The following is a 22,570-nucleotide window of genomic DNA, read 5'->3' as shown; positions in this document are numbered from 1 at the left end:
ACATCTAGTGCCTGGCGTGGCTGCAAGTGATAAGAGAAAACCAGGATCCTCACATTCATGGTAGAAGAGGATGCACCTCCAAGCAGCCTTGCAAAGATCCCTCCACCACATCAGTCTCCTTTATGAGCCTCTATGCCCTTTTCCTCAGGTCTGATTTTCTGTGCTTCCAGTAATGCACAACCCTCTCAATAACACCCCCCTTTCATAAGCTGTAACCCATCTTCTCACTGCATTCTCACTGGACTGCACAGGTCTCATGGGAAATACAGTTTGTGCCAGCCCTTGAGCCTGCATTGAACTCAGGATGAGTTAAGGGAAACAGAGTCTTTCCCCTCCCTCCGAGTTTGCACTCAACCTCACACTGCCCATGATGCACCAGTCCTTTCCTCCTCTTCTGCTTGAATCCGACACAGAAATAGAAAACTCCCCAGACCATCGACCCTTAGCTCCTAGCACATGATTCCCTTTCCTCAGATTTGCCCGTAGGTGCTGTTCTCTGGTAGGGTGCTCACCAGCCTGTAAATCTGAGCACACTTTTCCAGCACGCTGGGAGAGAGGGCTGGTTCTTACAGAGACTTTGTCTTTGGTTCTCTTTCTGCAAGGATTCACAGTGCCTATCAACTCTGCAAGGAGCTTTTGAAGTTGAAAATGTTGAACCTAAGAAGTTCCTTTTGGTGCTGAAGAATTCAGAATGATTTAAATTCCATTAGTCACCTCATCTCTTGTACAATCCAGAGCCTTTCACAACTAATAAACAACTACACCAGGCTCACAGCATACACAGCAGCATGATAGGTCACGGCCTTTGACCTTCCCTTCAAGTCATCACCCTTCCCACTTGCTCTGCTGAAACACTTCGAGGAAGATCCCATCTGCTCTGTGATAATTTGAAAGACTAGAAGAACCACAAGCTTTAGAATACTACAATTAATATTCTCCTTAATACATCAATGATAATATGTTTTTGCCTTTGATGATTAACTCTTTGTTCTAGGTGGCTCATTCCACTATAACATTTTTATCTACTATTTTGAGTATGTCCCTGTTAAATATTTTTTCTTCTTAGAAGCGGCTCAAGAGATAACCAGGAATATCCTTCCTACTTTACAAATTCCATGAGAGGTGATAGCTTCTGGCAATGAGGTAGGGGAAGAGAGGAAATCAGAACTTCTTGATCCTGCTCCTAACTCTGGCACTGGCATTTTCTGTATGTCTAGTTCCTTCCTAGGGCTGCCTCAGTTTCCCCTATGCAACTACCTCACAGAGACACTGTGAGACTGAGTCATCTGACATATATAAAAGACTGAGTTCTTCAGATGAAAGGAGCTAGAAAAGGTGTAATCATATTGTGACACGATGCCTTTGCGCTTCCAAGGAATCAGGTAATGGTTTCAACTAGCAAGAGCCTATTGCAATTGATATCTGAGCCAGACTGGAGGATTCTGCTGTATCATCTTTGCACTGTCTCTCCCCAAATACATTCGCAGTACATTCCCTTGAACAGGATGTCTGACCCTTACACAACCCCACTTCAATCTTTGTCCATCACACATTGTTGGCCTTGAAATTCGGAGCACCAGGGATAACAGATACATCCGGAGAGCAACAGACTGTCAGAGTCAGCAGAATGCAGGCTGTTGCCATGGAAATTCAAGCCCCCTTTTCCAGCATCTGTGCAGCTCAGGGGAATGTGGCCGGCTCCCACTGTGAAAAATCTTTGTAAAAAGTCCTGTGGAGAGTTGGTTTTGTATCCCACAATTGCTTTTTGCTTCCCAGCCCAATTATGTGTTCTACCAGGAAATGACGGATCACAGCTTGGCTCAGGATGTATGACGTCAAGGTACATTGTCTAACAGATGAGCCTGCAACCAAAGACACGATTTTCTACTACAAAAACTCTGCATGAAAATTTCAGATTTTTTTTTTTTAAATATTGGAAGTGATCCATTTTCACTGCTATGCCACAGAGCTTCACCAGGAGACACCACTCAAAAATATGCTTTTGGTCTGAGATCTGCTCATATGAATGTACAAGAGAGAGATCTTGGAGGCTTGTTTATTTGTCCACTGCATTGAAAGGCTTTTCGGATGTTGACAAAGTCACTGTAACAGGTATGACACCCAAATAAAGAAGTGAAATAAAACCACGCACTACAACAGAGTGGTGCTGACGGAATAATCCAGCAAACCAACCAACATTTTTTGCTATAGCATGTCTTGTAACTGCAGAAAATGCAAGCAGAGCATGGAAGTTAACTATTTTTCTGTTTAACATTTCCAAACTTCTGTTATGAGTACACATCACCACTTGCACATGTATGGGCAGTCTTATGCAGTATTATGACTGAGAATTTCTCTCTACATGCACAAATGCACGACATCCCACATCAGCTTTGAGTGCTGCATGTACACTGGTAGGTACTAAGATAAACATCTATGATTGCATGTGTGCCTGCCAGTGTATTCATACACATACACGTGCAGTCATCAAGGTATAGACATGGTGCTCATGAAAGGAGATTAAGTTCCTTTCAAAGGTGCAGCCACTTATCAATTATAATTACCCTGCACTGTTTTCCCCATGAAATGATTTTGCATCTCCAAGCTTACCCTCCCAACCACATTGATGCCTTTCATTCTTATGAAATAACAGGTATGTAAGTTAGACTGCTGGTGGTAGAGGAGCCTGCTGCAGGAGCCAGGTAATGCACCGGGAGCACGCTTGGGCTTTCAAAGCTCCAGGCAGCTTCATTCAGCAAACAAGGTCACAAGTCCAGAGCTGTACAAAGAGGTAGGGGGTGTGATGTAGAAGAGCTTGAGTCTGAGACTGAAGGCAACAGTTCTTCATTACATTATATTAATTGTGGCCTTCTGGGAGAGGCCAGTTGTCCAAGAAGATGTGATAAAAGGCTCTCCAAGGATGCTGGATTTGAGGCGTCCAAGGCACAGACATTTGAGAGTGTTGCCGCAACAAAAGCTCATGACAAAACCCTCAGGACTCTTTTGCTTTCAGGCTCCGTTCAGAAACTCTGAAAGAAACCGAGAGTCTAGTTCATCATGTCTGGTTTCTCATGAAGTTCCTTACACTAGAGTTAAGCAACTGTCAAATGCTGCTGTAAGGGACTATTGATGCCTTTTCATCAGCAGCAGCCCACAGCCCTTCCCAGAGGGTGTCTCACCTAAGAGATATGCCACCTATTTGTTTAGGATATCCCTGAAATCTCCAGCTTATGATATACAATTGCCCAGCCCAGCAGTTCCAAAAGTTCCTTCTGAATTTAGCCATGGAAATCTCTCACAATCCAAACAGCCACCCCAGAGAAGGAGGAGATTTACTTCCTGCTTGTCTTTCCTGAAGTCTTTTCCCAGCGGGTTTAAATAATGGTAAATACAGCAGGCACAGTAAAACCCAGCAAATGCTGTTCCTCTTCCCACTGCTGTCAGTATAATTATCACCCTGAGTCCGGAGGGTTAAGAGCCTAGTTAAAAGAATGTTCATTTTGGGGAGCTGGATTTGGAGAGAAGTACTGAAATCTGCTGGTGGGAGGGAGGGAGAGATGAAGGGAGGGAGAAATTTCCAATAACATCAAAGGGAAATATTTTCATACCATATTTCTTACCCCCCTCCCACGGAAGTCAGTGAACGGTTATTTGCGATGTACCCCAGAGGGTCACAATAAAGACAAATCGTCCCCTCTTGAACACCTCTTCAGCTCTCAAGGCTGCATACTGGGGGGAACCTTGCTTGTCCTTCCTTTCCTCACTCCCGCCCCTCTCTGCTGCAGTGCTTTTCTGGGTAAACCCAAGGGAAATAATTCTGGAAAAGAGGCTAGAAATTTAATCAAAAGCTGCATCAACGAGCAATCTGTTTCACTGGGAGCCAGGATGAGACTTGGGCAGATGAGAATGGAGGCAGGGAGCTGAGGGACAGGCAGCACTGAGGGGAGTGCTTAGGATTCACATGCAAGCCTCAGTCTTGCACACACGCAGCTTCTTTGTAGAGTGTCTAGGGCCTGCTCTTGGGTGAGTGAATTGAGCTCTTGGCATCACATCACACAAATACTAGGTTCCTTTAGTGCCTATGAGGAAGGAACATTAGTTTCTCTGCAGCATTCAGTGGCCTCTCTACTCCATAGAGCCCGAGAGAAGACAAGGCATAAAGGAGCAAGATCAAATATAGTGACGGTGAGCACATTGTGTTTGCCCGCTGGAGAGCTTCCCTCAGACAGGAGCAGCTCACCACCAGGTTACCCTGGCCAAGGTGCCTCACTCAGGCAGCAGCCAGACCAACCAGATATAGATGGACAAGACTCAGGCACCTGGCAAAAATAGTCTAAGTGGAAAGCGAGGGCAGAAACTCAGCTGAGTCTCAGCTGAGAGCAAGGCTCTCACTCACCCTGTTGAGCTGTTGGGATAATCACCCCCAAGAAGATATGGCTGGGCAGTAGAAAGCTTTCCCATTGCATCTCTGAGTCCAATCCAAACACAAGCATCTCCACAAAATTCCTTCCAGATTACCAGGAACTCATCTCCACCCTCACTTTCCTTTTCCTCTTTTTCTCCCTGATTGTGAGGCCTTACCCATACGACAGCTTCATTACAGGTGACCTCCAGCACTAGCTTCATCGGGGAAGTGATTTAGAACTAAATTACCAATCTATTTCTTTCACTTCCTCCCTCTTACTGAAGGCAGCGATAGCAGTACAAGAGAGGCCCTCTGAAATACAGTGCAATTTGAACACATTATAGAAGGGGAGACAAAGCAAAAAACTATCGTCCACCACAGTCCAACATGAAAGGCCAAACCGTTCTTGGAGTAATGCCAAAACAATTGCACAGTTCATTCTACAGGTGGAGGTGAGTCTGATCAGGCTAGCTAGGAAACAGCACTTAAGAAATTGGTGACTCTACTGGGAACAGATGGAGACTGCTGGAAAATACAGGGTGCAGGTGGCTACTGGGAAGATCGGATCATTCTGGCACACAGGTAGAGCAGAAGGGAAATGGCAATATGCATCTTGTGATGGGCTAGGTTAAATCTCAGTGGAACCAGTCAGTATAGCAGCTGTCTCATTCAGGGAACAGTTAGATGTCTCTTTGTTTGGTAGAAGCTGAAGCAATAGAGGTCACTGTCCAAAACACAGACATAGACAAGGCTGAGCACAAGCCGTGCCACAGAGCTGTGAGCTTAACTGAAGACTAATGGTGGAGATGCATTTCTCTGTGTGTGTGTGTGTGAAACACAGAGAGTAGACAAAGAGAGAGGAGAAGATAAAGAAGAAGAATGACCATAGCTGGAGCAGATCAACAAGAACAAATAGAACAAGCAAGGGGAACCTGAAAAAAATCACAGAGAGAGAAATGACACTGGAAAAAAAGGGCAGTTATGGAGTCCTCCCCCTGCTGAGTGGCACTACTAGCCAGAGAGAGTTAGAAGCTGAGTAAGAGAGGAAGCAGGAGCAGGGGAGTCCCTGCTCTCACGGGGGAAACTTTTTCTAACCATTACAGCATAACATCTACAGGGTGCACAGGCAGCAGGCCCTTAAATGAGTGTCCCAATCAAATATCTGAAAAAACACGCCCTCATGAGACTCTGATTCTCTTTCTTTTCAGTAGCAACAACTCTGTTAGACAGCCGCTCCTGAGCAAGAGGCAAGCACTTATAGAGGAGCACTGCTGAGATTTTAGTTGCCAGGGTGCAGAACTCCTACTGACTCTCTTGGACACTCAGTCATGTTGGCAAGGGAGCAGCAGTCAGTGACCCCAGAAATAGCTCTGAGGTTTGCAGAACTGAATTCTCAGTCTTGGGACTTACACTGCCTCAAACGATCTCTTGTATGACAAACACATTTAAAAAAATCTATGTGATTCTTAATCCATCTAGGCTTAGGAAGAGAAAGTACAGACACACTGAACCACTCAGGGAACGAAGTTGGTAGCAGCCTGTTTTGCACAACGATTGCAGCACAGCAACTTATCGTTTGAGAAGAATTTCCTTTACAATCAAAAAACATAGGAGGAAGGCCAAGACTGTGAGTAAAGCGATAATGGAAGAGCCCAGTAATGAGAGGCTCACGTAGGAGGTGATTGGGTGATGCATGCGGTAAAGAGCAGCAAGAAGTGGCTACAGGGAAACAGCAGAAGGAGATGTAAGTGCTGACACTGAAGCGCTATTTTCAGCTGACATTTATCTCTGCCTTGGAATTCCCAGCTGGAGAGAAGAGATGACAACAAACAGGAGAAATTTACACTGGCCACTTTATGCAAATCTAACCTTTCTGCACCTGCCAGGTGGGAAGCATTTATTTACTCTCTGGCTGCCTGGCTAAATTGGCAGAAGCAGCGAATCCAAACAGAGTATGGAGAAGGTCAAAGAAGTATGGCTCATGACTGTAATTTCAGGAACTGTTATAGGCATTGCAATTTTAATGTGGCAGTTGAAAGAGATATATTCCACGCAAATGAACTGGCAGAAGCACACGTGCGTGTGCCAGCGTATTCTTCCACATGTGCATGCCACTGCCCTCTGATGGGTAGAACGGGAGCTGCTAATCTGTGTCAGGCCTTACCTGTGTCTTGCTCATACAGTACCTAGGCAAATCCCTTTAACTCAAGAAGCAAGAGCGATTCATTTTGGACCAAGCGCATCTAAGTTCAGTCTCCTTTATCACAATGACATTTCAAGATGCAAAGATGTGAAGCCAAGCAGCAGCTGTGAGATGCCTCAGTTTGCATGTGAATTTGTCACAATTTTAAATAGAAAGATAGCACTTACATACACACTATCAAATTAACCTGATCATATTGCCCTCTAACAAGCGAAAACATAAATTCCTACCATCCCAGAATGAGACTGCCATTTTTTCTGGCATGCTAAATAATATCTCTTGGCATTTACAGTTACATTCAGCTTTTAACATAACAGAGTCTCCTTTCGTCCATGTAAATGAAATGTAGTCACCTCTTAGGTAGAAAACAGCATAAGACCCCCGGCTCATGATAGAAAACAGTAGGAAAAAAATGAAGATTACAATATCTAGCTAAAGGCTAAAAGCATAGGGGAAAACTTTAGATGGGTTGCAGATGCCATTGCACCATACTGAAAAATAGTTGTGACACAAGAAATTAAAAACTGCTCTCTAAAAATAAAAATACTATGAGAGTTCTGATGTCTTCCAGGTCAAGAAGGCAGTTGCACAGTCCTGCTAACAGCGTGCAGCAGCTGCACTAGCTGCCTCCAAGAGCCATTAGGGCACTGCTTCAGTCCAGACACAAAGGAAAACGTTAGATTTTCCAGCTCAGTTCATACTAGCCCACCTGCCACCTCCCTAAATGCCATGGGCACAAGCACTTGTACAGTGAGCCCAAAGCTTCAGTTTTCAAACATGACTAACAATTCAGGATCCTACTGAAAAAGTGCCTTCAAGGGGCTTGTTTCCAGAAAGTACTCAGATCTTCCTGCCTCTTCATGGTTCTAGTGTCTGGGCAACCAAGATCACTAAATATATATGTAGTGCTTGGCATTACTATAGGCAAGTGGGCTGCTGTCAGCCAGCAGCATCTTCTCCACTGTGTTTTTTAGAATTTCTTTAAGTCTCTTGCATTCAACATCATAAGTCAGGCACTTCACAATCATCAGATTGGTTTATCAAACAGGATACTCTTATAAAAAATAAATAAGGGCTCTTTCCCTTGCCCAGTTCTTGGTCTTTAGGTGGCACCTGGGTCACATGTTGAAGCTTTTCGCTGCAACTGTGGAAGAGAGGAACTGATTTCTGAACAAAACAGAATATCTTGTTGCATCTGTGCTTCTAGGAACTCCCAGGTCGAAAAGAGATCAAATAATGTTAAACTCACTGCAAATATAATGAAAACGGGCAACACTTCAGCAAAATCATTGGTTCCACAAGTGATGCACCTACCATCTTGCAACAATAGGACCAAAACATTGGGTGTCAGACTTAAGGGCCTAGTGGGGACAAAACTGACAGGTCCCCAACACTGTCTCCTCCAAACTCCAGGTTTCCTTCAGCATCTCTCATCCAGCTTAATTTTGCTTAGCTTACAAGAACTGACAAGATCATAGCCTGAGGTGAACTGGCTGCAAGGCATACCAGGGGCCATATCTCCGAACCCAGCACGTTCTCATTGCCCCTACCTTGCATTTCTGTCTGGCTGTTTTTGTGTAAGAAGAGAAAAAAGATTTATGAAGGGTCAGAGAAAAAAGGCAAAGAAAGAAAAATCCCACAGGATAAAAGAGATGAGAAATTCAAGGTAGTTTTAAAGCAGTTAGTGAAGTCAAGAGCTCAAGATGACCTGAAGTCACAACAGTGAGAAAGTAAATGGACTTCTGAGGACTTAGGCTGCGATTTTCAAAGCCTTTTCAATAACTTGGATGCTCATTTCCCATTCATTTTACTGGGTGCTTGCCATCAAAATCCTGTGGGCAGCTCTGATTCTGGAGGCCTGAATTCTGAAAAGAGGATCTAGATTTTGCTTTATTTTTTATCACTTTTCATATAGATCTATATAAAGAATCCACTAAACCAGTAATCTTTTCCTTCACCGTGACACAGCCTGAAGGGTCAAGAGTTGTAGGTTTCAGGGGAACCACTGCAGGGGATAAGAGAGAGTTACAAAGAGACTCCAGAACAGCAGAAGGGCTGCTGATATTCATAATCTTATGGCTCTACTGCTTTCCCCAGCTTTTTACCATGCTGGCTCCTTAGAGCAAATTTCTCCTAAGTTACCAGAGTCACCACAGCGTTACACAGAAGAACATGTAGCTTACGCTGTCCTAGGAATTTCCATCCCATCTTTTTCCACATATTTATTTCATTATCTGACAATGCCTCTGTCTGCTCTGCAGTGTGAGGCTCTGAGAGCAGTGGCCAGCTTCACACACTGCACAGGACAGGATGGCAGCTCCACCATGGGACTACATGCTGAGAACTGTCTGTCACAGAAAACCATACCATTTTGTAAAAGGTTTCTCTCATCCCACAGGCCCATGGGCTTCTCCTATCCCAAATCCCGACACCACCAAGAGCCCACCCATATGAGCCACGTGTGAGGTTTCCCTTTCCAGGAGGAAAGAGCAAAACTGGAAAATAGTCTCTTCTGCTTTCTAGCTCCCATGAGCTCCAGGTCAAGAAAATTTGGGGCTTCAGTTCTGTCAGACTATTGAATACCCAGCAGGTAAAGAACGCAATAAGTGGAAGTAATTGATAGCAGCAGTTAGCTCCAATAAGCTCCTTAATCAATACAATTTATAGCAGAGACAACTCCAAACACTGAGGCAGGGAAGCCCAGCTTAATGTTTTTATAACCTTTCTCATTTCTTTGTGTTTATTTTTTCTTCCTTACTTCTTTCAGCAGTGTCCTTTGAGAATTAATTTCTCCATGGACATAACAAGCTCATGTTTCATCCACCATTATCTTACAAACTCCTTGTAAATTGAATTACCTGGATGGCAAAGGGGAACAGCCCAAGTTCTCCGGGACAGAGCGGAGCTCAGACACATGACCTTGTTCTCAGCAGAAAGTAATTTAATTTTTTTGTTACTGGATTTAAACTGCAGATAAATGAGTGGAAAGCAAATCAAAAAGAAATTCCCCTAAAAGGAAGAGAGAGGAAATCGCCATTAAAACAAAGAATTTTCATCAATAACTGGTTCCTTAATCTTATGTTTGTGGAGAAGGGAGGATGACTTCAGAATTTACAAAGTCAGGGGTATATTCATGGATTTTTCATGCATTACCTGTGCAGTTTTTCAGGCCTCAATTTCCCCACTATTAAGATAGGGATAAAACAAATTAACTCTTCACGGGGAGGGAATGATACACCTCATGCACACGGAGATCGTGAGACAGAAAGTACAACTGCAGAAAAAGTACTCATTATTTAAAGATACATTTTCTCTTTTCTAAGAAACACCACTTTAAACTGTTCTGAGGGGTGAGGTAAAACAGGTCCACAATAAATCAGGCAATTAGAAAGGCAATTAAATCAGGCATCAAGAAAGAAGTGAGACCTTCCCCAGTCTCCCTGATGGATCCAAGTTTAAGGAGTTTACTGCTCAGACCTAAATGTTTCAGCTGACTATGCCAAGAACCCTTCAGACAACCTGCCCATCTTTTTATTGCACGGAGATGCACTCATAGTTCTGAACGTCAGTATCTCTTCTGCCATGGTTTTTGTACGTGTGTTCTTTTTAATGAAAACAGTAGGAGGAGCCCTGAGGAGACAGATTTGAAGGGCGGGCAGATTGGCAAGGGCAGCTCGAGATGTTAACATAAGGGATTTTCAATGTTCTTGTACAGACAGATCAGGACGCAGCAAGGAATCTACTGACTTTTTCCCTATGGCACAGCACAAAACAAACTAGCATGCAATCCCCTACGCACAAGTGTTGCGTGCTGGATTCCCTACCGGCAGCCCACTGAAATATGAGCAGGTTCTTTTCCATATCCTTCTCCATCTTCTTCAATGATAGAGGTGCCAAATCTTTCTCTTTCTCAGCAACTTCTGCCTCCCAGTATGATCCCCCTGGAAAAAAATCAGCATCAAATTGGTTACACAGAGAAAGTGGATACTGAGCAATTTTCTCTGTATCAAGAGTATTTTTCTTCTTCCTCGTTACCTGGAATGGGAAACGGAGGAGCTGATTTTTATTTCTTTCAAAACTTTTCATAGAAACATTACCAACACACAACATACAGGTTTAAAAAAAAAAAAAGCATATTTTAACCTGAAAATCTCTGTTTTGGTAAATATAAACAGATGAAAATGACTCAAATAACCAGACTGAGAATGATCAGGCTAGAGAATAATGAGAAGTCTCAATTACCAACACGTTTCAGGAAAACTTTAATTAAATAATGGCCATTTTCCAGTGGGAAAAAACACTTTTCAGCAAAATGCTAAAAACATTGAGAAAAGAGGCTCAAGTGAAATTCTTGGTAGAAAGAGTAAACCTCAGTGGAAAGTCTGTTCCATGGCAGATGTCTAATTCTACTCCAGTAATTCAGGAGCCTCAGATATTCTTCTTAGCTGCTAGATGGTTTTCCAGAATTACTGTATAAACTTTTCCTTCTTAAAGAAACTTTTTACTATATATGATGGTTTAGGGGAAAAAAAAATAGTCAGGGCTTCAGGCAGTTCTGATCAAGGGACCCAAAACAAGGGCATTAGAATTTAAGGTATCCTATTAGAAATTTTCTCTTGTCCTCATCTGTAGCCTGGGAAGCCGCAAGAAGGCAAACTCTAGGAAGCTTGATTCCCTACTCCTGCAGCACAGAGGTATACAGTTGTAGTTAGGAGATTGCTTATCAAGCTGTTTCAGATGGAGTCACCTCAGTCTTTTTCCTCTGAGAACCATGGTAGCAACGGCCTCCTCAAGCTCACTGTGAGGAGGCTTTCTTTGCGGAGAGGTCAAGTTTCATAGGACTGGACTCCCTAATGGGAGAAAAGTTCTCTCATTTCAGTGAGGACCCCACAGAGGAGTTAAAATTCTCCCATATCTGAAGATTCAGCCCAGTAGGGCACAGCAGGGCCTAGGTGCACTAAAAGCCCCCTTGACAAACACTTAGGAGGATCCTGAGAAACATTTGAGCCTGTTCCTGAACCATGAGCAGGGAGATTCAGCTTTTTCCCTGGGAGCGGTGCAGAAGTGCTATGCCCCTAGATGGTCCTGGAGCCCTGCTGGGGAATGTCTATATTTCATGCTGCACAGCAGAACAGGACTCCTCAAGCAGCCCCCAACTACAGCAATGCCAGGCAGAGATACTTTATCAGGAAGACGATTTCCCTTTTTTTTAAAGTCATTTTAAGTGAATGAATAATTCATCCTGAATGACTTTGAGCTGAGGCGATTCTCCATGTTACCACCTGATTATATGTTCCGTAAAAAGAGATGACAGCAATTTATCTCTTTTCTCTTGCCGGGTGGGCTGGTGGGGGGATAAATATGCTGCCACCAAACTGGAGTGATGAATCATCCCTCAGAGCAACCAGTGACACTTTTACTGATTTGGCATTTAGTGCTTCCCACCGGGAGTGATAAGGATAGGGACATCAGTGCAACCCTTCAGGGAAAGACAGAAAAACAGGGGCAGTGGAGGGCTCTGTTCATCCCCATAAGACTACTCATTGGTGAATAACCAGCAAAGACATCTGGGCAGAAGAGCCTTTCTTCTGAAAGCAGTACAGCCTGTGAAGACCAAGTGCCCACACAGCTGTCTCGTGCTAAGGAAAGCAGCTCTTAAGTCTCTATCCTGTTGTATTATTGATTGAACAATGGGGTTAGACTGGAGGAGAGGAGCTCAGTTAGACATTACCCAGAATCATGCTTCCTTCCCCTGGGGCATCTGTATAACAAGCTGCATAGCACATGCCAAGCTAAGACAGTTCAGCTGGGAAATGGGAGCGGGAAATCTGTGCTGGGAGTTAAAGCACAGGCTTGCCTAAAGGAGAGAGAGATCTGCAACTGGGTGCTGCTCTGGCTACAGGGGCAGCCTGCTCTGTTCCCTTACCCATGCCCAGTTAGGCCATTCTAGGCCTCTCCCAAGAGGGAATCGTCAGCTGTGCCAACACAGGGCTTTTTGATGATCTGAAACCACCAAGCGTGAATCAGTTATGCCAAACCTGAAAAGCGATGGCTTGCTTTCCTAAACAACTTGATGCCCTGCCACTGCTGCAGTCCCTCATGGGATATCCCTTATGTTTATGGGCACATAGATGATAGCTGCTGGCAAGCTACACTAAGCCACAGGCAGCCAAGCACCCAATCATCTTGCCCACAGACAACATGTCCTGGCTTCTTCCCCTTGCTGCCATCCCTCTGCGTGTACTCCTACCTCTGCCCTCAAAAGCACAGATGCTTCTTGCTACGCCAGAAGTCCTCTACAGCCCAGACAGATGCACCCACAACCACAGGAGCAAATGAAACATTTCCTCGTGCCCACACTGTGCTGTGCACATCCACATCCCCAGTGTCTTCATCTGCACACTTTGTTCTGCTACCTCTGTCCTCCCCACTGCTTCCAGCCTGCAATGGGCTGATACAGCATGTAAATGTGTTACAAAGACACATCCTCCCCGCCCCCGTGCTGGCTGAGGGGAACATAAAACACAGTGGAGATTGCTGCTATTTTATTATTTATGAAGCTTTGGTTATTTCATGTATAAATAATCCATGACTGCAAAGTGTTGCTGGCACTCTAATTGAATATTCATGAGGTATTTTCGTTGAGAATTTTCACCATCGTTTCAAACCCAGACACAAAACTAAAAATCATCATAATAAAAATTTCATCTGTCATTTCACAGTTTCAACCTCTGAGAAACAAAATCTCTCTCTCCCTCTCCTTGAGGGCTTTCGGCAGGGTGGGGGATCTGACACAAAATGGTAGGGTTAATCTGGGAGGCAGGTCCACACTGCATTGGAAAGAAGCAGGCACATCTTGCATACAGCTTTGCCTGCTGTCTCTTAACATCGTCAGGATGCTTCATCTGTGGATGTTTGCTGTCTGCAAGGAGTACAGGCAAATTCTCCCTCTCCCTCCTAGAAACATTCCTCTTTTCAGGTCTAATCACAGCCAGAACCTTGACAGAGGCACACAAGTGAGCGGGTTCAGCATGGCAAATGGAAGCATGTTGCTGCCACCCTGTGGAAAAGGGTGGTCCCCAGTTTTTGGGGGACCACTCTGGAGTTCACAAAACTACAGCTGGTATGGTGCTTAAGGAGATTTGTGAGGCTGACATTCCCCTGATGAAACCCAGGGGTGTTGAATTGGGGAATATCCTTGAAATAATTGTGGGATTTGAAAGGATGAGGTTCAGAGGCATTACAGGTTAGACTGATGGTGCTCCTGCTATACCCACATTGGGGTGGGGGGTCACGTGCATGGAGGGGACAGAATACTACTGCTGTAAAGGCTCTCAAAGAAAACTGTGGCAAATTCATGGACACCTGCAAAGAACAAGCATCTCTTGCATCCTAGGATAGTTTAATGCCCTTTTTATGGAGTTAGAAATAAAAAATGCTGCACACCACTCTTTTTACTGCCTCACAGGCTTACTGCCAGCACCTGCTAGCCACCACAACTAGCTGAATCCTATTCCTGCAAAAATAACACCAAGCAACCAGACCCCAGACCCTTTTGACACCTCAGATGCCCAGGTTGGAAAAGGCAACTCTCCCTAAAAATGGGGAGAATCAGTAGCATCTCTGAATATTTCAGCCTCCTCACAGTCTCTGCTCCTCCTCGAAGAAGGCTGGCTAGAACTCCAGATGGGGCAACAAGCTGCACTGGGAGCCTGCAGACTTTACAGAAGGGCAGCTTCACCAAGGAGCTGGTGAGTTACTGTAGGCGTAGAGAGAGCTGCAGGGAGAGAAGAGGGAACTCGCTTTGCCCAGGAGTCTGACAGACCAACTGGAATTTCTGCTGAGTGAAAATCTCTTGAATAAATTGAAGCACTCAAGCAGCTGGTCCAACACAAAGAAGGTGATGTCATATGTTGCATTTACCTGCTGTCTGGCGCTGAGGTGCTTTTATTTCAGAAAGTATTTTCTCAAAAGCTGTATTGTACCACCCTCACGGCTGCAAAGTTTTTAAGTCGTTTGCACTCGTGCAACACATTTCTTTGTATTTTTCCTTTTCTGAAGGTGCCTGCAATTTGTTGTGGCTATGTGCTTTCTTTGCAGACACCTTAAGCTCACAGAAGGCAAAGCCAGCTACCAGGGCTTAGTTTGCCTTGCACTCTAGAAGCGCATGATAGGGTAAGGGATTGACAAAGAATCTCCTCGCTCATCACAAGTTAAATCTCTGATGAGGATGAAGCCTGAATCAACAACTTTGCTCTTGCTCCCTACCGCTCTGGCCAAACACTGCTCGGCTAATTTAATCTAATAACAGCTCAGCCTAGATGAAGCAAGGTACAGTCTGCCTGAAACAGGGTAAACAGAAACTGTCTGTCACCCAAAGTCCTGTGCTGAGCTAATGGACTCAGCCTCAGGAAGGTCTGACAGGGCAAGGGAGGCTGCAGGCACAGATCCGTTGCTCTTTCAGAAAGCTTCTCTGTCACCTACTTGTGCTAAGGCTCTGCCAGAAGACAAGAAGGCCTGGGGTGTTTTCTCTTATTTAAGGACAACATTAGGCTTGTGACAAAACCACTCAAAAGCAGGGTCCAGACACAAGGCAGACTTCAGAAATGAGCCCTAGAGGGGACAAGGTCCCCATCACCACCTCAGTGTTGGTCACCCCTGCTGGGAGCATCCATAGCACAGGGCTGAAGTAGTGACGCTGCCCGAGTGTCTCTCCTCCTGCCATGCTGCCTTCCCACACTGCAGCTCCACCTGCCTGCCTTGCTGAGATCTCCTTTTTCTTCTCCTAAGGCTCTTTCTTCACTTTGTCCTTCAGCTCCTTTCATTCTACCTCAAAAAGGAAAGACAAACCAGAGGAAAGCAGCACTATTGCAACTCTTCCCTTCCTCCCCTTTCTACCCTCATCTTCTGGCCCTGCCTGTGAGGAGGCTCTGCAGTTGCATGCATAGTGCCTCCCTTCTGCCTCCTCAGCATCCACTGTCCCAATTCTCCCCTACAAGCTATTTAGATCACAGCTCCTTCTGTGAAGGCTTCTGTGAAGCACTGTGTATACAGGCAGAGAAAGGAAATAGCAATAAGAGAGATGACACATTCCCAACGCCTCTAATCCAGCCTCCTCAAATCCAAAGAGGGGCAGATGAGAGCCTGGCAGCCAGATCTAAGATCTGCATCCACCCCACCCTGTCACTGTCTGCATGCCCCTATGTCGCATCAGCATAATACAGATGGGGCCAGAACTCTCAGAGCGCTTCACCTTCCAGAGTGATTTATGAGCCTTGTCAATCCAGCAGACTGAACCACAGAGGCAGCTGGAGCGTGCAGCAAAGAGAGCAGCGATCCATCACCACTGGGTGGGAGTCACCCAGGAGTCCATCAAGAGCTTCATCATGGTGACATCTTTGCAGAGGCAGAAAGAGAAACAAAGGAAAAAGATGGAGACAGAGAGAGCAAGCCAAGAGTGGAAAATCCACTTGGGATTTCTCAGAGCTTCAGGGTCACGGAAGTAAAACAAGACGACAGACACTGAAAAATATTTCTGTGATTGTAATTACTCAGGTGGACCTGCTTTAAAGCCACAAATTACAATGTCTCATTCAGCAGAGCAAGGCTCTCACCCAGCCATTCCAACAGCAATCAGAAGTCTCTTTCTCTTTTGCCAGCTACAGAGCTTTGTGGTAGCCATTAATCAACTCCAGGCATGACGACTGGATGATTTTGATGGGCAAGGGCATTTATTGTTAGGGAGTTGCTAATGACAGAAGAAACCAGCCCAAGCTGCATTTATTCCAGGCTCTCCACTACAGAGAAGAAATATAATGCCCTGTACTTGAAGAAACATAAAGTGAACCACAATGTTTCACTATATGGCACTGGAGTTTGTATTCTAACTTAATGTCGACTCCTCAGCTGGAGCCAAGCTGCTCCCCTGAAAAGCGCAGGCCCCCCTCCTTTTCCCTTGCCCCCCGTATCCCCAGAGCAGCAAGGATGCAGGCATGTACCAAGTCACAAGACCACACAAGATACTTACACAAGGCCCATATACACCCCCAAGTCCACAAAAAAGCATATACAATAGCTTGCCCCACACAAGCTACAGGGACACACACACAGACATAAGCATATGTGGACTCTACAAGCATGGGAGGAATGCAGAAAGTGTACAGAGACAAACACACCCCTGTGCAGTGCCATGACCAGCACAAGAGTGCACATTGTCTTTCTTTAATCTACAATTCAACAAAAAGATGTGTCAAGTTCCCCAGTAAAAGAGCTTCTCAACATCCCCAAACTCCATAAGAAAACCAGAGAATGTGATTTCTCCCAAACCTACTTTAAATACCAGGAGGAGAGGTAAGGAAAAGAAATGAGCACCCATTCTTGGAGAAAATAAAAGCAATTTACCTTTGAATAGGGAGCAGCAGAACAGAGCACATTATTTCTTCTTGCTCCAGAGACAGATGCTGTTTTCAGTCATGATGATTACAGGTTAAGCATGTGCTCCCAAAGCTGAGGAAGGGTGGAGGATGTGTTCAGACCTCTTGGAAGAGCTGAAAATCTGGCAAAGAAAAATAATCCAGTCAATAAAAGTATTTAGAAGCCAGAAGTAAGGGGAAACATGCAGCTGGGCCTCACAAGGTGGATGGGACACAGGCAGGAATAGGTGCAAGGCAGATGGGTGTGCATGTCTGTGGAAGGAAATTAGAGGAGCACATGAGCTGGAGCAGCAGAAAAGACTGCATGAGAGGCTGAGGGCAGGAACATTCAGACCGGAGAAGAACAAGTATCTGGGACTGTGAATGAGGGGTTAGAGACATTCCAACCCAGTTTTATTTCCAATATGTGTGTCCTTTGGAGTCCTTCACTTGCCTCCAGAAGAGCCTCTCCCCAGCTCAGACATCCATGCTGACAGTATGTATTCACCTGCCTTGAGGTGTCATGAGAGTACGGGGACAATATAGTTTGCAGTGTCACAGGAACTGCTTTTGCAGCACAAGGCAGGGCTGAGCTGTACCTAGCTTACCTTCAGCGGATTCTCTGCTGCCATCTGAGTCACAAGGACTATGCAGAGCCATTCGAGTTTATGATCCTTTTATCTCTCTGACTGAGAGATTATATGCTGCTTCCCCCCAGAAGAATAATGAAACCTCATACATTATATATCCCCCAAAGGACTTAATTCCACTTAATCTAGGGGGAGGATTTGTCTCCAGTCTCCAGCCCTTTTATTATCCATTTGTTGCTCCATCCACAGCACAGATCATAAAGGAATTTTTTATTTTTTAAGTCAACCTTTGCTTGGGCCTCATTAAGGCCTTACACAAAGTCCCAGGCTGCTCACAGCTTTGAGAAATAGAATGACACAGAGGCATTCAAGCCTGGATGGCCTTACAAGGAGCCTTGTCCTCCCTTACAACAGTGCACAGCAAGGGCAGGAGGATGGCTGGCTCATATCCAAAAAAACAAAATGACAGGTCAAAAGAAACTCAGCACTGACACTTACCCTTCCCTCAGAACCATGCTTGCCCTGAAATGTGATATTTTGACAAACAAGAATGGTTCTGGTTTGGTGAATTATTGTTACTCATACTGTGGTAGCAGCAGGGGCCTCAGTCAGTGAGCCAGACTCTTCTGTGCTATGCAAGGTGCAAAAATGTACCAAAGATATCACTCCTGTCCCAGAGAGCGCATGCAGTGTCCTCAGTTTGTTGTACAGATGTGAAGTGTATGTCGCCTAGAACAGTCGTGGGCTGTGGCTACTGAATTCTGCTCCTGGCTCTTTCACTGATCCACAGCCTGGCCTTGAGCATATTTCTTTGCTGGTCTTTGCTTTTGCTTCCTCATCAGAAAATTGGAGCCTTACAGTTCAATATAGTGAATTATTTTAAAGGAGCTAGGTGTGATAATTGTACAATTCAGCATGCAATAGGGATTCTAGAGGGCTGAACAAGATACGGGCAGCTTTCATAACAGCTGTGTGCTAGCCAGAGGGAATATATGTCTGGGTACCATGCATCCCTGGGGTGCAGTTACCCCGACTCTTATATCAGCTGTATGCATATACATATATATGCTGTTGCCCCTAAAGTGCTGCTGCTGCTGATTTTTTCCCCTTGCTGTTCTCCTCACTGGGCTAGAAACTAGCACTGTACTGAAAATAATTTCCTTTCATTTTAAATAAATAATAATTTAACAATGCATGCTGCTGAATTCATTCTTTCATCAAAGGGGAGATGATTACACTTCCCAGTCCAGAAAGACAGAGAGGGGAAGAAGACACAGCTTCATAATTAAATTTGCTTTTCCTCCTTTCATTGTGCATCTCATTTAAAACAACAACAACAACAACTACAACAACATATATACAGCCTTGTGTCTCGGCCCCAGGAGAAAGGAAAAACTCTCTTGTTTGTCTCTCAATGCTACTTCCATGGGACCACAGGGACATCATAAGCAACGGGGCCCTTTCAGTTCTGTGTGGGTGCCCAGCATGGTAGTAAAAAGCAGAGCCCTTTCAATTGCTGTCCAGGGAGAGAGCAGAGAGCTGAAATCCCATGAAGCTGCTAGGTACCTTCTTTGATCTTTCACACACATGAATATGCTATTAGGGGCATCACTCATCTGTGGTAGAGCCCAAGTGCCACAGCAAAGGGCACTGCAGAGATGGTGATCAATATGCTTAGGATTATCAGCAAGTCACCTGCTAGCTGTGTTAACATGGCAGTTGCTTTCCCTGCCTCCTTGCTGTCTGGAGGCTCAGTTTTACATCCCTGGGCTGACAGGAAGCCCACCATGCACAGAACCTTGAGTACAAGTGACTTTGACACTGAACCCCATTGGACTGTGACCTCTCTAAACCCAGGCACTGAGACCCAGGTAAGGTACTAGCAGAGCTGTACAAGCATCCTTGCAGCTCTGACCAACCTCCCCAAGTCCTGACCCAGTATGTGCTGGGGCAGAGATCTTGGAAGCCAGCCTGAGTCCTGCCAGTGTGCCTGAAGGGAATGCCCTCAGGGGCTGGGGATTACTCACCTTTTGAGAGACTTGCAGCACCAGGGAACAGCATGAAACGCTCTCATTCAGTCAGTGCAACCGAGCACAAAGCAATTCTCTCCAGGAATGAGTCTACACTCACAACCATCTTTCTCTGTGGAAAAATAAATGATTCAACATAAGGAGACTTTGCTGAGTTCTCATAGTTTATGAGAATGAAACACTTTATAAAAGAAAAGCTGCTGAAGCTACTGTACTTAGATATCGCCCAGGTAAACCCCTTCAGAACTACCTTTGATCTCCATTTGGGGTGATCTCTTTGCCATTGCCTGAGTTCAGCGTAGACTTACATTCTCTGCACTGCATCCACACTTGCTTTAATCCCATGGATGGCCTCTCATTGAGCTTGAAAGGAGCTCACCTTCAGCAGGGACCTTAGTCCAAGAACTGTCTGAATTCTGTGAATCTCTCTTCCTCTGCCCCTTCTCCCTTCGTACAGGGCATGTTCTTCTCTCTGCACTTTTACTATTTAGTATGGCAGAAGGGGAGGAGGAGATCACCTTCACTCTTTCTCACCATCTGCATCCCGATTGCTCCAGAGGGATTGGACTGCATCCCAAATTGTTCATTGGCAGTGGATCTGGGGCAGAGGGAGGACTTGCTGACCATGACATTTCCCAGTGGATAAGATTCCAGATTAGCTAGTTTCTGGAAACCTTTCTCTTCTGGCTACTGTAGCTACAGCTGTCCAGGGCTGCTTAGCATTCTCCTTCATATAGGCCCACAATTTATCTGCCAATCTGCAGTATGGCCTACTAAAAAAAATCCCCTAAAACCCAAAAAACAACACCCCTCCAACAAAATTAAAGCAGAGGGAAATAATAAAAAAATACAAAAGGGACATTACTGTGTATTATAAAACAATGAAATCATTTTTTCAATTTGTTACTGCCCCAGATAGCGGCAGTGATCAGCACTTTACAGAAGATGCTTCTTCCACATCCTGGCATATGTTATTACCGTTATTAATAGCAAGGCATTCCTGGGGAAAGCACTCTGTGCAAGCACATTTATTTCCTTCACAGCCCTGTCACCCCTTCACTGGTGCTCCAGCTCCCTACAGCACACCCTACTATGAGGCACGGGAGGCAGATGGAAAGTTAGGCATCGCTCTGCCACCCACCAGGCACAGCCCAGTCTCGTTCTGTCACTCAGGATGTGCCTGATGTTACATTTTTATCATCATAATTGCATTATCTGTGCCTCATACCACTGTTATTTCCTGTTCCTTTCTACTGAAACAAGGTTGCCATTAAGAGAGAGAAATACCTGAGCACTATCTCCTCCCCTCTGAGCCAGCAGTAATGGGCATTACCAACAACTTGCTACTCAGCAAGGAGGCAAACTTTCTCCTAGTTTCTTTTTTATTTCCAAATGCGGACTCATACCTTCTGCCTCCTAAAGGGGACTTGACAGTATCCTGGGCATTTCCTGAGATGTCCCTTTCAGGGGACCATGGCTATTTCTCAAGAGGGCTGCAATAAACAGGACATTTTCCTGTTTTAGGAAAAAGTCTTAGGTTCCTGATCACTCCCTCATAGAGAGTTCAGCACCCCTCTGCCTGCTAACCGTGTTTCTCACTGGCACAAGGTAATAACATAGAGCCATTTGATAATGCAGCTCATTACGCTTCTGACAATAGGAGATGATGGAACTAAGGCCTCAAATACAGAGAGCATCATGAGTCTATTTATCTCTGCAATTTCAGGCTGGGTATGTGACACTTCCCAGCACGTGAGGAATGCATGTCTGGCGCAAGATCCAGAGGGAAATCCCCTGGGGAAATCATGTAGGAATACCCCTAAGAGAGCAACATAGAGGTTTTTTTTTTTTTTTTGCTTACTCCAAAGAGCTGTTGACATCTTTCATTCTTTCATTTTATCCCTCATTCTGCATTTCTTATTCTCTTCCTCACTCAAACCAAACTTTGCCCCAAGCAGCTCCCTTCAGATTCCCGCTCTCCTAGATCACTGTTATTCCAACAGAGAGGTTTTGCTCTCTGCCAAAAACATCAGCCAGAGAAAACACTAGGTACAGACTCACTGAGGTCCAGCTGGGCTTCAAGGAAATGAATTGAGGAGCTCAGATAGCTGTGAGGTGTCTGAGACAAAGAGACAGACATAGGAGTTACACTACCGCTGTGAGGGAAAGTAATACTCCAGAGCTCAAAAGAAAACTTGGAAAATAGTTTATGTGAAGCAAGTAGAGATGACCTAGAAGAGACAGTTTCCTTGGCTTCCCAACAGCAAAAAAGCAGACAGAACTCAGTTTTATTGGGAAACTCCAGAGCAACCGCTTCTGACTGGCCTATTCTAAACCACAATCTCTCTCTCCTAGCCCCAGGAACTTGTCTGTAGGCTTCTCTGTTGCTTTGAATGCTGGCATTCAGTGAGAAACAGTCAAAATGAACAGCCAGAGAGAGGTTAGTACACACCCTGCAGTCAGGTCCAGAGAGTCTCACTAGATGCTAGCTTAGAAGTGGTTTTCCCATAGGGAGAAACCAGTCTCTGCACCAGCTAGCAGAACAGGACAAAAGGTGTCAGGAGCAGAGAGGCTTCAAGGTGCAGCTCTCCTGGTGGGATTGTCCTGCTGTGGACAATGGTGGGAAGTTGGAAGGCCACCAGGACCCAGCTCTAACCAGGGCTCCAATAAAACGACAAGGAGTAGATGTGGAAGTCAGAGCAAGATTTCTAGCAATTACGACCAAAAGGAAACATTTTGATCATGAACAACACCCTGCCTCCTACCTAACACAAGCTAGAAGACAGACCCCCTGATTCCTGCAACAAGCCCAGCCACCTAAGCTATCATACACCTTTTGGAAAGACGCCTAGCCCTGATTCAGATTTCTATTAACAGACAATCCACCACAACCCAAGACAAGCTGTTCCAATACTTAATTATTGCATTGA

General features: G+C 45.0%; 1 protein-coding gene across 2 annotated transcripts in view; it reads right to left on the bottom strand.

Moving 5' to 3' along the window:
- DISP3 (dispatched RND transporter family member 3) overlaps positions 1 to 19,753 on the bottom strand; it is a 111,415-nt gene extending 91,662 nt beyond the window's left edge. The window contains exons 1-3 of one of the 2 annotated variants that reach the window (XM_068915769.1): positions 19,638 to 19,753; positions 17,010 to 17,163; positions 10,433 to 10,549 (exon numbers count right to left, since the gene is read on the bottom strand). The gene's annotated coding sequence lies outside the window, so the exon portion shown is untranslated. Of the gene's footprint in view, positions 1 to 9,466; positions 9,546 to 10,432; positions 10,550 to 17,009; positions 17,164 to 19,637 lie in introns of those variants that run through there. The other variant, XM_068915770.1, reaches the window with a different exon arrangement.
- Between the last annotated feature and the right edge of the window lie 2,817 nt (positions 19,754 to 22,570).

The sequence above is a fragment of the Struthio camelus genome, chromosome 21 (genome assembly GCF_040807025.1).
Source record: "Struthio camelus isolate bStrCam1 chromosome 21, bStrCam1.hap1, whole genome shotgun sequence".
Taxonomy (NCBI): domain Eukaryota; kingdom Metazoa; phylum Chordata; class Aves; order Struthioniformes; family Struthionidae; genus Struthio; species Struthio camelus.
Note: the sequence above shows the minus strand (reverse complement) of the source record. Positions and strands in the feature narration are given on the sequence as shown.